General features: G+C 41.2%; 1 protein-coding gene across 4 annotated transcripts in view; it reads right to left on the reverse strand.

The window, feature by feature from the left end:
- Positions 1-11,275: 11,275 nt before the first annotated feature.
- The window catches only part of celf1 (cugbp, Elav-like family member 1), a 48,124-nt gene continuing 46,656 nt past the window's right edge, over positions 11,276-12,743 (reverse strand). For all 4 annotated transcript variants that reach the window (XM_068578675.1, XM_068578657.1, XM_068578666.1 and 1 more), the window contains one exon: positions 11,276-12,743. This exon is cut by the window's right edge and continues 583 nt beyond it. The gene's annotated coding sequence lies outside the window, so the exon portion shown is untranslated.

Genomic DNA, 12,743 nt, shown 5'->3' on the forward strand with positions numbered 1-12,743 from the left:
AGTTATAGGAGGCAGCAGACAAGAAATAGCAGTATCAAACAGGCAATAACAGATGTTTTGAGACCATGTAAGTCACTGCAACCAGTTAGACCAGTGCAATGATTGACTCCAAATGATGAATGAAAAAGGAGATGCGGTGAGGAATGTGCATTTACTCCTGTTGAGCAATGTGCGGGGCGTGTGGACTGACCCACAAAGCCACTTTAACCACAAGAGTGCACTCCCTCACAGAGCAATGCACAATTACGCAACGCTCAACGCCCACTGGGCTGGGATCCCACCTCGGCCAGCGCACCAGCCCTCACTTTCATTGCGTCACAGGGTTTCAGAGATCCTCTAACTCACGCGTTCGTTAGACTCCTAAACGAGTCAATGGACTCGTTTTGGTTTAACCACATCCTTTCTTAGTGACGGTATTATGCTATGAAACCGGAAATGCAAGACTCAGAAAGGATCTGGTAAGCAGACCAATCACAGTCTTGCTGGCTGCGAAGGGCTTGCGTAGCTTTGTCGAATAGTCAGAAATTTTGGGCGACGCACACAAGCACGCAAGAGGGCTTACGGGACTATGCAATGGTTTCCGGTTTCATAGCATAATACCGCTATTTTTAAAAGCTATGGCTGAAACACGAACAATGGATCCCGTTGAAGAACGTTTGGCTGTAGAGGTCTGCAAATATGATCATTTATATAACCAGTCTTTGACGGAGTATAAGGACACACAGTTGGTGGTAAATTTCTGGAGGGAGATATCGGTGAACGTCGATGTGCAAGTCGACTCTAAATGGTCGTTGCGCCACCTACTGTTCTGGAGTATGGAAAAGGCACAGGAACCATAAACCAAAACGAGTCCATTGATGCAACTGCCTGGCCAGCCGTACTTGTAGTTGCAAGAGAGTATATCGCCCTTCAATGACCCCTTAAGCCTTCTTGCGTGCGTCGCCCAAAATTTCTGATGATAAAGCTACGCAAGCGCGTTTTCAAGAAGGGTCGGGTTGGTTGCAGACATCGCCCCATACTCCTGGCGCCTTTATGTGGGTCGATCCCGTCCAGTTGAGGTGCATTGAGGACAGACCGCCCCGGCGACAGTCGCACCGAGAGCAGGGTCCCAGCAAGCACATAATCCACGGCCCCGGGAAGCGATGAGATCAGGGACTGGTGCTCTAAAGCATGTGGCCGGAGCCGGGCTGCCACCTTCGCCCCGAGCCTTTTTAAAGCCAACCTAGACCACCGCAGCGGAGGAAATGTGCCCGACAAGGGCCAGCACAGGGGAAAGCCCAACCCGGCAGGTCAACAACAATGCATGTTGTCCAAATCAATCCAACAAAACCGAAAACGCTGCATTAGGCTACAGTGTGGCACCTGCGCCATCTTCACTCACCAACATGGCGTGTAGCTCGCCTACTTGTATGCCGAAGTGATGGCAAGGAGAAAAACAGCATTTGCCGACAGCTATCTCAGCTCTGCCAAGGTTTCAAACGGCTAATGTAGGGCCTCCAGTATCACGGACAAGTCCCCTGAGATACCGTTGGGGTGCCATACGAGGGTTCTCCTGTGAGGAAGGCGCCATGGCGCCCCACAGCAGATCAGTGAAAATGGGGGGAAAGCTTAAAGAAGGCCCTCTGGCCATGTGTGAGCCAGGGCATCTTGACCCAGAGGACCGGTCCTCTCCTGGGGCGGACCTGAGAAAAAATGTTTATGTTTATAAGAAATTTAAATTTAAAATGTTAATACGGCATAGAGATATGGTTTCAAATCTGGGGGATTCAGTAGACGTTCCACTTCCTTGTCCTATTCTCGCGTCATCGTAGGTGATTTACACAGCGAGATATGAGCATCCTACACAATGCAGTGTCATATTATGCATACACAGCTTCATTGGGTGAGGGAGAGAGGGAGAGAGAGAAGGAGAGAGGTGGAGAGGGAGTTGGAGAGAGAGAAAGAGAGAGAGACAGAGAAAGAAAGAGAGAGAAAGAGAGAGAGAGAGAGAGAGAGAGAGAGAGAGAGAGAGAGAGAGAGAGAGAGAGAGAGAGAGAGAGAGAGAGAGAGAGGGAGGGAGGGAGAGAGAAGGGGCCGAGTAGGCAGTTTAGCCTGAGCCAAGCCTAAGCTACACTGGAGAGCACAGCGCAGCTTCACAGCCTGAAGGATACGATACCGGCGATAAAGAGGACAACGCCAATAAAAGGGATCCATTTGAAAATGGGTAAGCGTATTTATTGAACTTTGCAATAGCATATTCACGTAGTAGCCTACCTAATCATTTGGAACGGTTAAAAATCAAATGGATTCGATCACAAAATTTAAATTGGAATTATGGTTTTATAAGGCTTTTTTTTAATACATTTTATAAGGCATTGGATGGATGACAAAAACACAACAGGGTATATAAAAGAAAAATGGGAAAGAGAATTTGACATGGAAATATCTGAAGATGAATAGGATAAGATGTGGGAAAAACATAAGACAACAACCTGTTCGCGAGCCTGGAGAGAGTTTTCCTGGAAAAATCTGATACTGTTCTTTATTACACCTAAAATATCAAATAATTATTCTGAAACAAGAAAATCATGTTGGAGAAATTGTGGGTCATTTGAAGCCAATCATGCACATGTATTCTGGAATTTTCACAAAATAATAGGGTTTTGGGGAATGATCCATAGATAACACAAGATATTCTGGGATACAAATTTCAAATGAATCATAAACTGATATATCTGTGTATGTACACGGAGAATGATATACATGATGGGGACTTGTATCTATTTAAGATACTCATGGTTGCAGGTAAAAAGGCCATTACAAGAAAATGGGGGACGGAAGATCTACCAACTGTTAGCGTGTATCAATATTGGAAGCCTGGTGTAGCCTCCAGAAGAATTCAGTTCGACAACTTCTCTCTTTTTCCTAATTTATTTCCTCAATCTCTGTGTCGAGGGAACCTTTCATCTGGTGATCTGACACAGACTTAATATGACAGCAGGTTTTTCATTTTTTGTTTTATTCTTGTTGTCGATGTTGTTGATGACTTGTATTGGTGTACTTATTGTTGAATAAAAAGAAAATGGTAAAAAAAAAGGATATATATAAAAGATCGCAACAACGACCTGGACTCGATCTCTGCAGAGCAAAACCATAATGTATTGAAATGTGCTGGTGATATGCAGAGCGCCACCAATAATTGAGATGGTTTACAGTCATTTAGAAATTTATTCATTAAGTCACCCCTGTGTCAAGGGAACCTTTCATCTGGTGATCTGAAACTTGTTACTTTGGTCGGACAGTCACACACTGTCGTGGAACTCCACAAATATGTTGTGCCAATCCTGGAGTCAGCACTACTTCACTACAAGTAAGGCATAGGACGGGCAGAGAGTTGCCAGCTAGTCAGCAAGCCACACAACACAGTTGTATCTTTTCCTAACCAATAACTACTATTACGGCTACTTCAACTACTTCTACTACAGTTACTTCAACTACTTCTTCTACGGTTACTTCAACTACTTCTACTATGGTTACTTACACTACTTCTACTACAGTTACTTCAACTACTTCTACTGTGGTTACTTCAACTACTTCTACTACGGTGACTTCAACTACTGCGGTTATTTCAACCTCTCTCTCTCAACTTCTTCTTTCTTGGATTGTAATTCATCCCTTGGATAATGCAGGTTTCCTTTCAACTTTCCCAATTATACGTTTAAACAACAAGGATTTTCAGCAGTTCAGTTTAATGCTTTTGGGCTTCAACACTTTTCATCAGGTAGTTTTCTATATATTGTAACGGCCTGAGGGGAAGGGTTACCGCAGGCGTCTACATTCCAGCCAGAAGGCTCCACCCATGCATTAGAGGAGCATCAGGATCAGGTGGGGAACGAGACGCACCTGATCCTGATCTCCTCATCAGAGGCGCCTATAAAGGTCAGGGAGGGAAAAGAAGAGGGAGGCACATGCGACGAGGAAGGAGAGGTTCCTCTTTGTGCCGACGGAAGTGAAACCGGTAAGCCGGGTAGTGGCCCGGTTAAGATAGTGCTAGACAGAGCTACCTTTGAGTTATTTTTGTTTATTTCAATAAAACCCTTTAAAACCTGCAGAAAAGTCTCTGCCTGTGATTGCTGCGCTGCCCGACCGTCTGGGTCCTTCCTCCCATCCTGTTACAATATGTTCATATATATTCCGCTATTTTCATATATATTCAGCTGTTTTGACATATATTCATCTGTTTTCATATACATTCAGCTGTTTTAATAAATATTTAGTTTTGTTATTTTCAAATATATTCAGCTTTTTAAAGCTATATTTCACTATGTCCAGAGATATTCAGCATTTTATTCAAATATTTCAGCTTTAAGCTTCAGCTTTTTGCATCCCAACGCATTTTCCACAGGAAATTGCATAATTGCATTCCAATAGTTGGATTGCTGCAAGCATTCCAACTATTGTTGTTCAAATCTTTAAAAATCGTATTATTATTCTATTTCTTCCGTACGTATTTTGGACCTCTTAAACTCCCTCATATTTTCAGCTAGAGAAAAAAGTTCAATTATTCAAATATTCAGCTACTTGAGGACACAATGGCAACTTCCTTTTCATATTTCAGACTTTTAAAATTTTTGAATTATTAAGCTTTTTATGATTTTTATTATAATGGGACCTAATGGGGAAATCTTCAAATCATCTTCAACTTCAAACGTTTACAGGTTCTTCATACGTTCAGCGAGAGACAATATTTTAAATTTATTCAAATGTTGACAAAACCTTCAGCTATTCTATGTTTTTACATTTTTAATATTTTTTCAAATATTAAAATGATTCAGCTTTTTATCAAAACAAAAATAAATGGTTTCAAATGAAGAACATCTTCAAATCCGCTTTTAACTTCTTCAACTTCAAAAGATAAAGGCTCTGCCATGCCTTCAGCTAGAGACACCATTTCACGTTTAAAATGTGGATAAAACGTTCAGCTATTACTGTATCACCAAACTTTTTTGATATCTCTTATAGTGTTAAAACTGTCTGCGTTTTCGTTTTATGTTTTTTCCGCACATTTTCTGCCTTTGTTATTGGTGTGTATTGAGCAGCTCAGAGCGGGTGACGTCATACTTAGAGTGGAGAGAGACGTGAGGATTTTGTTAAAAACATCAAACCGTTTACTCTTTGGTCATAATTTATAGCTTAAAACGTGGGAAATCTTGTCTTCTGTTAACTGCGGTCGATAGGAATTCAACAGATTCAGACGTGTTAAAATCCGACTGAATGTGAGAGCAAATCTGTCTAAAATCTGCATCTTGTTGGCCTGTGTGCATTTGCAGGCTGCAGGCACGTGAACGGCCGCACACGGGAACGGGTGCGCATGTGCAAGCGCGTGAACGGTTACGCACTTGAAACGGCCGTGTGCGCAAACAGGTGCGGACGCGTCTTAACGGCCGCACACGTGAACAGCCACGAGTGAGAGTGAACGGCCGTGTTAACGTGTTATTATGGTCGCGTGCACGTTCGCGTTTGTGTGTGCGCGCATGTGTGAAGGTCAGTTTGGTTACAGACGTCAGGATGGACAGCTCCACTGATGCTCACGTTCACATTCTGAGGTTTAACCAGTGACGTGCAGTCAGAGGAGGCAGGTGAGGCTGTGCCTCCCCTGTCATCATGAGAATAACATAAGTAAAATAACATAAGTATTAATATTTGTCCTCTAGTCTATGATTTTGGTGTGGTTCCTAATGTATTTTCACCATTTTCTTTCTCAAAATCGCGGAAATTCTGTATTTCCTGTTCAAATACAACGGAGATGAGAGGTGATGCACAGACGAGCTGTGCCTCCCTTCAGATTGTGCAATCACTCACAAACTGGATTGAGCGCGTGCAAATGGCGCGTGCTTGTTCCGATTTCTGTGTATGTTTCCAATATGATGGCTTAGGAAACTTTTATTATACGTCCATTCCATGATGTTTAGTAATGTATTTCATATATGTGTGTAATATTTACGTATTATTGATCTGACATAAATCCACGGGGAAAACGCTTGCCGTGAGGCAGCCAGAACCTGTGCCTCAAGGAAGGGGGCGATAGTGAACCCGCTGTCCAGTGAACTCTGAAAGTGTGTAAAAGAAAGAAGAAAAAAAACTCCACGACCACAACAAGAAATGCAATGCTACAGTTTAGCTGGCAGCTGTCATTTCCCGCCCTGAAAATGGAGGGCTGTCATTTCCCGCCCTGAAAATGGAGGATTTGAGGATTACTTGCCAATAAAAGTAAGATATACTGCAACCAACCCTGTCTCCTACAAATTACGGTGCCCCAGAACTATTACGTTGACTAAAAACATATTATCTTCCTGATTACGTGCTTGACGTATTACGAATATGTTGCTTATACGTGTATTTTTGTTTTATTGTTTATTACAAATACGTTTATAATCGTGTGCTTGTGTTATTGTATCACGCTGAATTTAAGCATATTTGAATTTCTAAACTCTGCGAAGGAAAAGAAAAGAGGCGGTGTAAGGCCGGTAACGGGGCTGGTCTGATGACCGCTTGCCCGAAGGTGCTGGTAACCGCCCCCGTCGGGTTGTCAGCTGCAGCTGACACTGACGTAAAACATATTCAAAAGCTCCTATTCTCTCCTATTCTCCCATCTTATCGGCATCCGACTGTATGTTTGTAAATCTGACTTGTGAGTCAGTGCCTCCCCGACTCCAACCCTCACTGCATGTCACTGGGTTTAACAGATGGTTTTGTAGACGCTCTGCAACCCAATAATATCAGTTGTCTCATCAACTGACATTGATTGATTGTAAAAAAAAAATTAAAAAATGTTATTTCTCTCCGTTTGGTTACAGACGTCAGGATTGACAGCTCACTGTCAATCCAACTTTATTATGCTGAAGGAAGCAAAACGAGCAGCATCTTGCAAAAGTAGTGCCGACTCCAGAAACAACAGGGAACAACATATTTGTGGAGTTCCACAACATTGAGTTACTGTCCGCCCAGAGTAACCAAAAAGTTTGTTTGTGCCAGTTTAAAACACACACACACTGTACATTTGAAAGTGCAAACTTTTCTTCAGTAAACACATACATTACTTTAAATAATAATGTGTACAAACAAGAATAGTCAAACTTCCTTAATAAAAGAAAGATGTAGATGACAAAAAGTCACAACAGCTAAAGCAAACATTCATGTAAAGTGCAAAATCCTCTTTGACCAAATTATCAAAATAAAACAAAGACATAATTTGTGAGAGTCATATTGATATTCTGTATGGATCAAGCATTTAAACCAGTTTTGGGAGGCTCTATAGAGGTACACGTCTGCATTTCTTTGCTGCAAAATCAGTAATTAGGTCATCATATGAGCTTCTGAGCCAGTTCACCATTGATGCTGGTGACAGCAAGACCACTTAGACGTTTCTGCCCTGATGTTGAATGCAGGTATGTTTTATGAACTTTAGTTTTGAACCTCGTTGCTCAGCAGAAGCAACTGTAACAGGGAGAGTCAAGGCGCCAGGCTCCAGGGCACAGATTACACTTAACTGTTATATGTTTCTCTTTTTACAGATACAAATAAAAAAAAGGCTGTGATTGGAATACGAGACAGGACTGGAGATGACCGGCGCGAATTTGGCGTAGCGCGTATTTGGCGTCGTCTCCCCCCTGTCCCGTCCCCCGTCCGCCGTCTCGGGGGATATTTGTCGCTCTTGCCTGTCTTCACAACTTGAGAGCCCTCCTAACATTATCATTAACGTCAGCTAGTTCGAGGTGTATGCATAACCATTACATTAGCAGCGCACATTTCCCGTATTTAACAATGATTAAGCATGGACTGACCTAAAAGAGATGCACTGGCATCATCTCGCAGTTTCTTTCTTTTCCTTTTTTCTGACCCTGACTCCCGTTGTCGCCACTGAGAAAGGCAACACGGCGAGCTTGGGAAGTTGAATGTGTATTTGTTTTGGGGGAGGAGCACCATCATAACTTTTTTGAGCAACTATATATATCTCTTGTTCTGCCTGTTTTGTGATATACACATGCCTAAAAGGTGCCTAATATTTCTATTAAAAAATATATATCGGCATTATAATTATTGTAGCGACCCTGCGTCAGGAAGTTACGAGACGTCGTCTGGCTTATTGGATGCTTTATTGTACAACACAGAACAGGCTACTGTTGGCCGTAGCCTACGCCAAAACAACCCAAAAAGCACACTCAAAGTCTCGCAACGAGCTTCAGGTTCGCTGTCTCTCGTCCTCTCCCGGACCGCTACCCCACACACATCAATCCACCCCCCCTCACTCGCTCTGCCAATCACAGGCACGCTCATAGGTAGCTACTTTGAGTGACAGCTTACACAGCAACACAGCTTATGTGACATTCACTGACCTCCTGAACTAGTAACTAACAATTAACATTGAAACCATAACATTACATAACAATTAACATCGAAACCATAACATTACATGTGCTGAGTCCGTTACATTATTATAACTATGAGGATTGTTTGTTGCATATTTTTTGGTGCCCCCTCCGGGCCTGGTGCCCTACGCACAGCGCACAGTGTGCCTTATGGGAGCAGCGGCGCTGAGATCACCAGATAAAAGGGTTAGTTAACCCTAACCCTAATGACAAAAGTTTCGCCAGTGGAATATGTTCAACTCTCCACAAAAACAAAGAGCACAATGGCAGTGGTCAGTCAACAGGCAAGAAGTAAAAACAGATGTTTACACTGACAGATGTGACCTCCTTACAGCACTTAAATGGGAACTCTCACAGATGATCCCTTCGCTAGCCTTGCATTAAAGGAATATTTAATACATGATCACTAAGTTGCTTGATGAGTGATTCTAATGAGACAGATTAGATGCTTTAACACACAGAACACAAAAAACTGCACTGGGAGGACTGCTCCACAACGAGATAAAAACAAAGTCAAAGGTCTTGTCTCAATCGAACTTTGCAAAAAATCCAGTGGTTGTGTAAATGTGTTCTAGAAAAATAGATTCTCTCTTTTTGTAATAATTTGAATGTAAATTTGAAACATGTTCAAGGGCAGTCTTTCTAGTGCCTGTGTTGCAAGCACAGATTAATTATGGGAAACAACAAAACAAAACCTCCTGGTAACTAATGCCATAAAAAAGGTAAATGGTAAAATTGGGTGCATCAGAGAAGGACTTGACGATGAACTGTGATGCCACCTTTAGTAACAAAAGTATTAGAACTCATTTGGGGTTCATATCACTACTTGAACACAGACCCGCTAAATTCACGAAGCTCATGCCCGTGCAGGGCACTTTGGGGCTCAAAACCCTGTAAGACCCAAAACATTAAAAAAAATCTTTTTTTAAGTAAGATGATGTTGTAAGAGTTTTCTGATGCAGATAATGAAGGATTAATTAAAAAAACTGTTTTTGTAAGTTTTTAGGGAAACGTAATATTGAAACATTGGGCCTGAATTTCAGCATTTGCTCTCAAACTGTCAGAACAAATGCACAACACAACTACTGGTTAATTTGGAGTGTGTATTGCTTACATAGCACTACAACAGTACATTTTATTAATCACCCAACAGTCATATTTTTATGAATCATAATTTATTTTAAAAACATAAAAACTGTATAAAATGTTATACAAAACAGAATGAAAACTATAAAGAATCAGTGTCTCTTGTTTACTTGCAATGGTAGTCCCAAAGCAGTTCCTTTCCTCTGAAAAGCAGAGACGGAGGTTGCACTTCCTGCAGAGCGTATTGGAATATCCTTTCACGCAATGTCTGCAGCGTCCTCTTGTTGCATTCACCAGGAAATGTGCAACCATGTCCCTGCGCATATCGGTTGGTGGTCAAGTATAACTATCTCCAATGCAAATTAATCCTATTCAGGCAATACATTCCACTGATGGCACACAATACTGTCTGGCTAGCTTAATGTGCTCTCTACTTACATTTACAAAAGGAAAATACAACCCATCCAGAACGCTTACATCCCCACATTGCAGAACATTTGCACCTTTCCCTGAACAATGCACCAGACATGCAACCCCCACTAACCCATTTAGAATGATTCAAATCTGGTTTAAACTTAGAATTATAACAAATAACTATTTGTAATTTATAATGATTTATAATATTATAATAAAAATAATAATAAGTAAAGTGTGAATCATCAAATACATTATATTTTTGTAAGTATTTATCTTGTATTTGAACATTCAAGAAGTGGAATGTCTCCATGTAGTGTGTAAGGTGCATGCTATTTTAGCTACCATTTTCACCCAACGTTGTAAAATTACAACAATGACATAACAAGCTGAAAATCTAATGTGATGGATTAATTCCACAATAACTTTGTATTTACATAAACTACATATTGTAACAATCACCCCAAAAAATATTTCATGAAATTTACTTACTTCAATGTTGATATATACAGTTGAATGAAACAAGGAGATGCGCTTCCAGGAAAGTTTGCAGGTAGAGAGAGTTTAAGACCTTATGGCCAGACCTATATACACATTTACAATCCAATGGCATTGCAATGCAAGACAATAGGTCCCATTGCCTATGTAAATGTGGTCTTTCCTCAAAAAACGTTTTTGCAAATGTACTTTTTGGAGATAAAAGTGACGTTGTAATATTACAACAAAGGGTCTTACAGGGTTAACATGCAAGGGCAAAGAGAAAGAGATCTAGAAAAAAAACCAACACAACAGGGAGACAAACCTAGGATAAACCACAAAGGAACACAGACAGGAAAAGAAACTGTGTGTGTGTGTGTGTGTGTGTGTGTGTGTGTGTGTGTGTGTGTGTGTGTGTGTGTGTGTGTGTGTGTGTGTGTGTGTGTGTGTGTGTGTGTGTGTGTGCACATACGGTGTAAACACAACAGTCAGTAGCAGGGACACAGTGAGGACCAACCACATGCTAGCTGGAACAGAGGTGGATGACAACAGCAACACCACAGAACAGCCGATATAAAAAGCCTGCACAGAACTCGAACTCGTGACAACATGCAGGTCACACCAGGCCTGCGGGGTTCTAGAGCAGTAGCTACAGTCCAGCATGCTATCTAAACACTGTTAATCACATATGGAGAGTGCGACTGGAATACAGACGTTTTAAAGTGTTATGCGGTGTTAACTGGCATTTGAATTTACAATTTAATAAAATTGTACATCATATTGTATTATATTATGCTCTCTCTCTCTCTCTCTCTCTCTCCCTCTCTCCCTTTCCCTCTCTCTCTCTCCCTCCCTCTTCCCCCCCCCCCACCACCACTCCGCCCCTCCCCTCCAAACAAGTTCCAGTGCTGACATAATAGTGAGTAAATGGACAATTACAATACACAAAACATGTTCAAAACTAGTAGTACAGAGAGATGCTGGATAATGTGTTAGATGCCTATTTTCGCACATAAAGACAGGACCCACGCAAACATATTATAATTCACTTTTAGAAAAAAATATGCCTCTTATATTTTTTGTATTTTTGGAAAATGTATATTTTATTCGGATGAAGGCATGTATGACAGAGGGAGTTCTATGATGTCTGTAGCAGCACTGATGGATCCTACACACACAGTCCATGCCACAATGACACAAAGTACACGTCACCAAAAGGAAACAAAACAAAACAGGCAAGGAGAGCACACACACCAGGAGATCAAATGGAATTGTTGGACTTTACATTTGTCTTTCAAAATTATTTCAATTCAGATAAATAATTAAGGCAATAAATAGTTCCCCAACACACAGGGGAAGTATAAAACCTATATAAAAATAGAAAAGGCATAATAGTTTAAATATACATCTCGACAATTGTCTCGAAAAAACAAACAAAAACATGTCTTGCCAGTCTCAGCAACTAACAGGTTAAGCAATTCGACATTTATATGAATTATCCAATTACAGAAATGATTCAGTGAGAGACACAGTAGTTTAGTCCTCTATCGTAGGACAGTAACTGAGGGATGTGGATAGGCCCAACCTCTGACCTGTCACTCAGAGTGCAACAGCACAGGAGGAGCGCCACTAAAACATGTTGGGTTAAGTCCTCAAGATAAGTAAATGCAATAAGATGACTACTTGACAAAGGTATTATATCCATGTCATTCAGAAATAAATTCCAGCCATTGTCGGAATACAACACAACCTACATGCAAATGGAGTGGAGTAGATCCTCATGTGCAACTTGACACCTAGTATGGCGCCCTCTACTATCAGTGTAATAATGTATGTCAATAAGTGAATGTTAGCATGTAGTGTCAAGCACTTTGAGCTATACACAATTCCATTTCCCATAACATGCATGAATGTCATCATCAGATGGAACGCATAAACAGGGGGCAGTCCTGTCAGACCCCAGAGCTCAGAAGAGAAGGGTTAACAGAGCAACTGTTATGGGTTCAGTGGAAACCCCATAGAACAGGAACAAGCTCAATCTAACGTCACAACAGCCACTGATTTAGACATTGCCTGCACAACACAAATACAGTGTACAAACGGAGATTGAGGACAAATGTATGAATGGCATGTGCATGTTGAAGTGGGGCTCCTCCTTATGAATGATGGAAGCTTCTGTGCCGTTCCTTACTTTGAACCAGACAACTAATGTATGTGTATATCACATACAATACCTGTTTCAAAGGATAATACAGATATTTAATACAAATGTAGGAGAAACCCACCCATTTTGGTTTGTGATAATGTAAAAGAAAACCTGTTAATAATTTTGGTTCACGAAACAAACATGGCTCCATC

This window comes from Clinocottus analis, unplaced genomic scaffold (genome assembly GCF_023055335.1).
Source record: "Clinocottus analis isolate CAN_PGR_092001 unplaced genomic scaffold, fCliAna1.0.p SCAF_1, whole genome shotgun sequence".
Taxonomy (NCBI): domain Eukaryota; kingdom Metazoa; phylum Chordata; class Actinopteri; order Perciformes; family Cottidae; genus Clinocottus; species Clinocottus analis.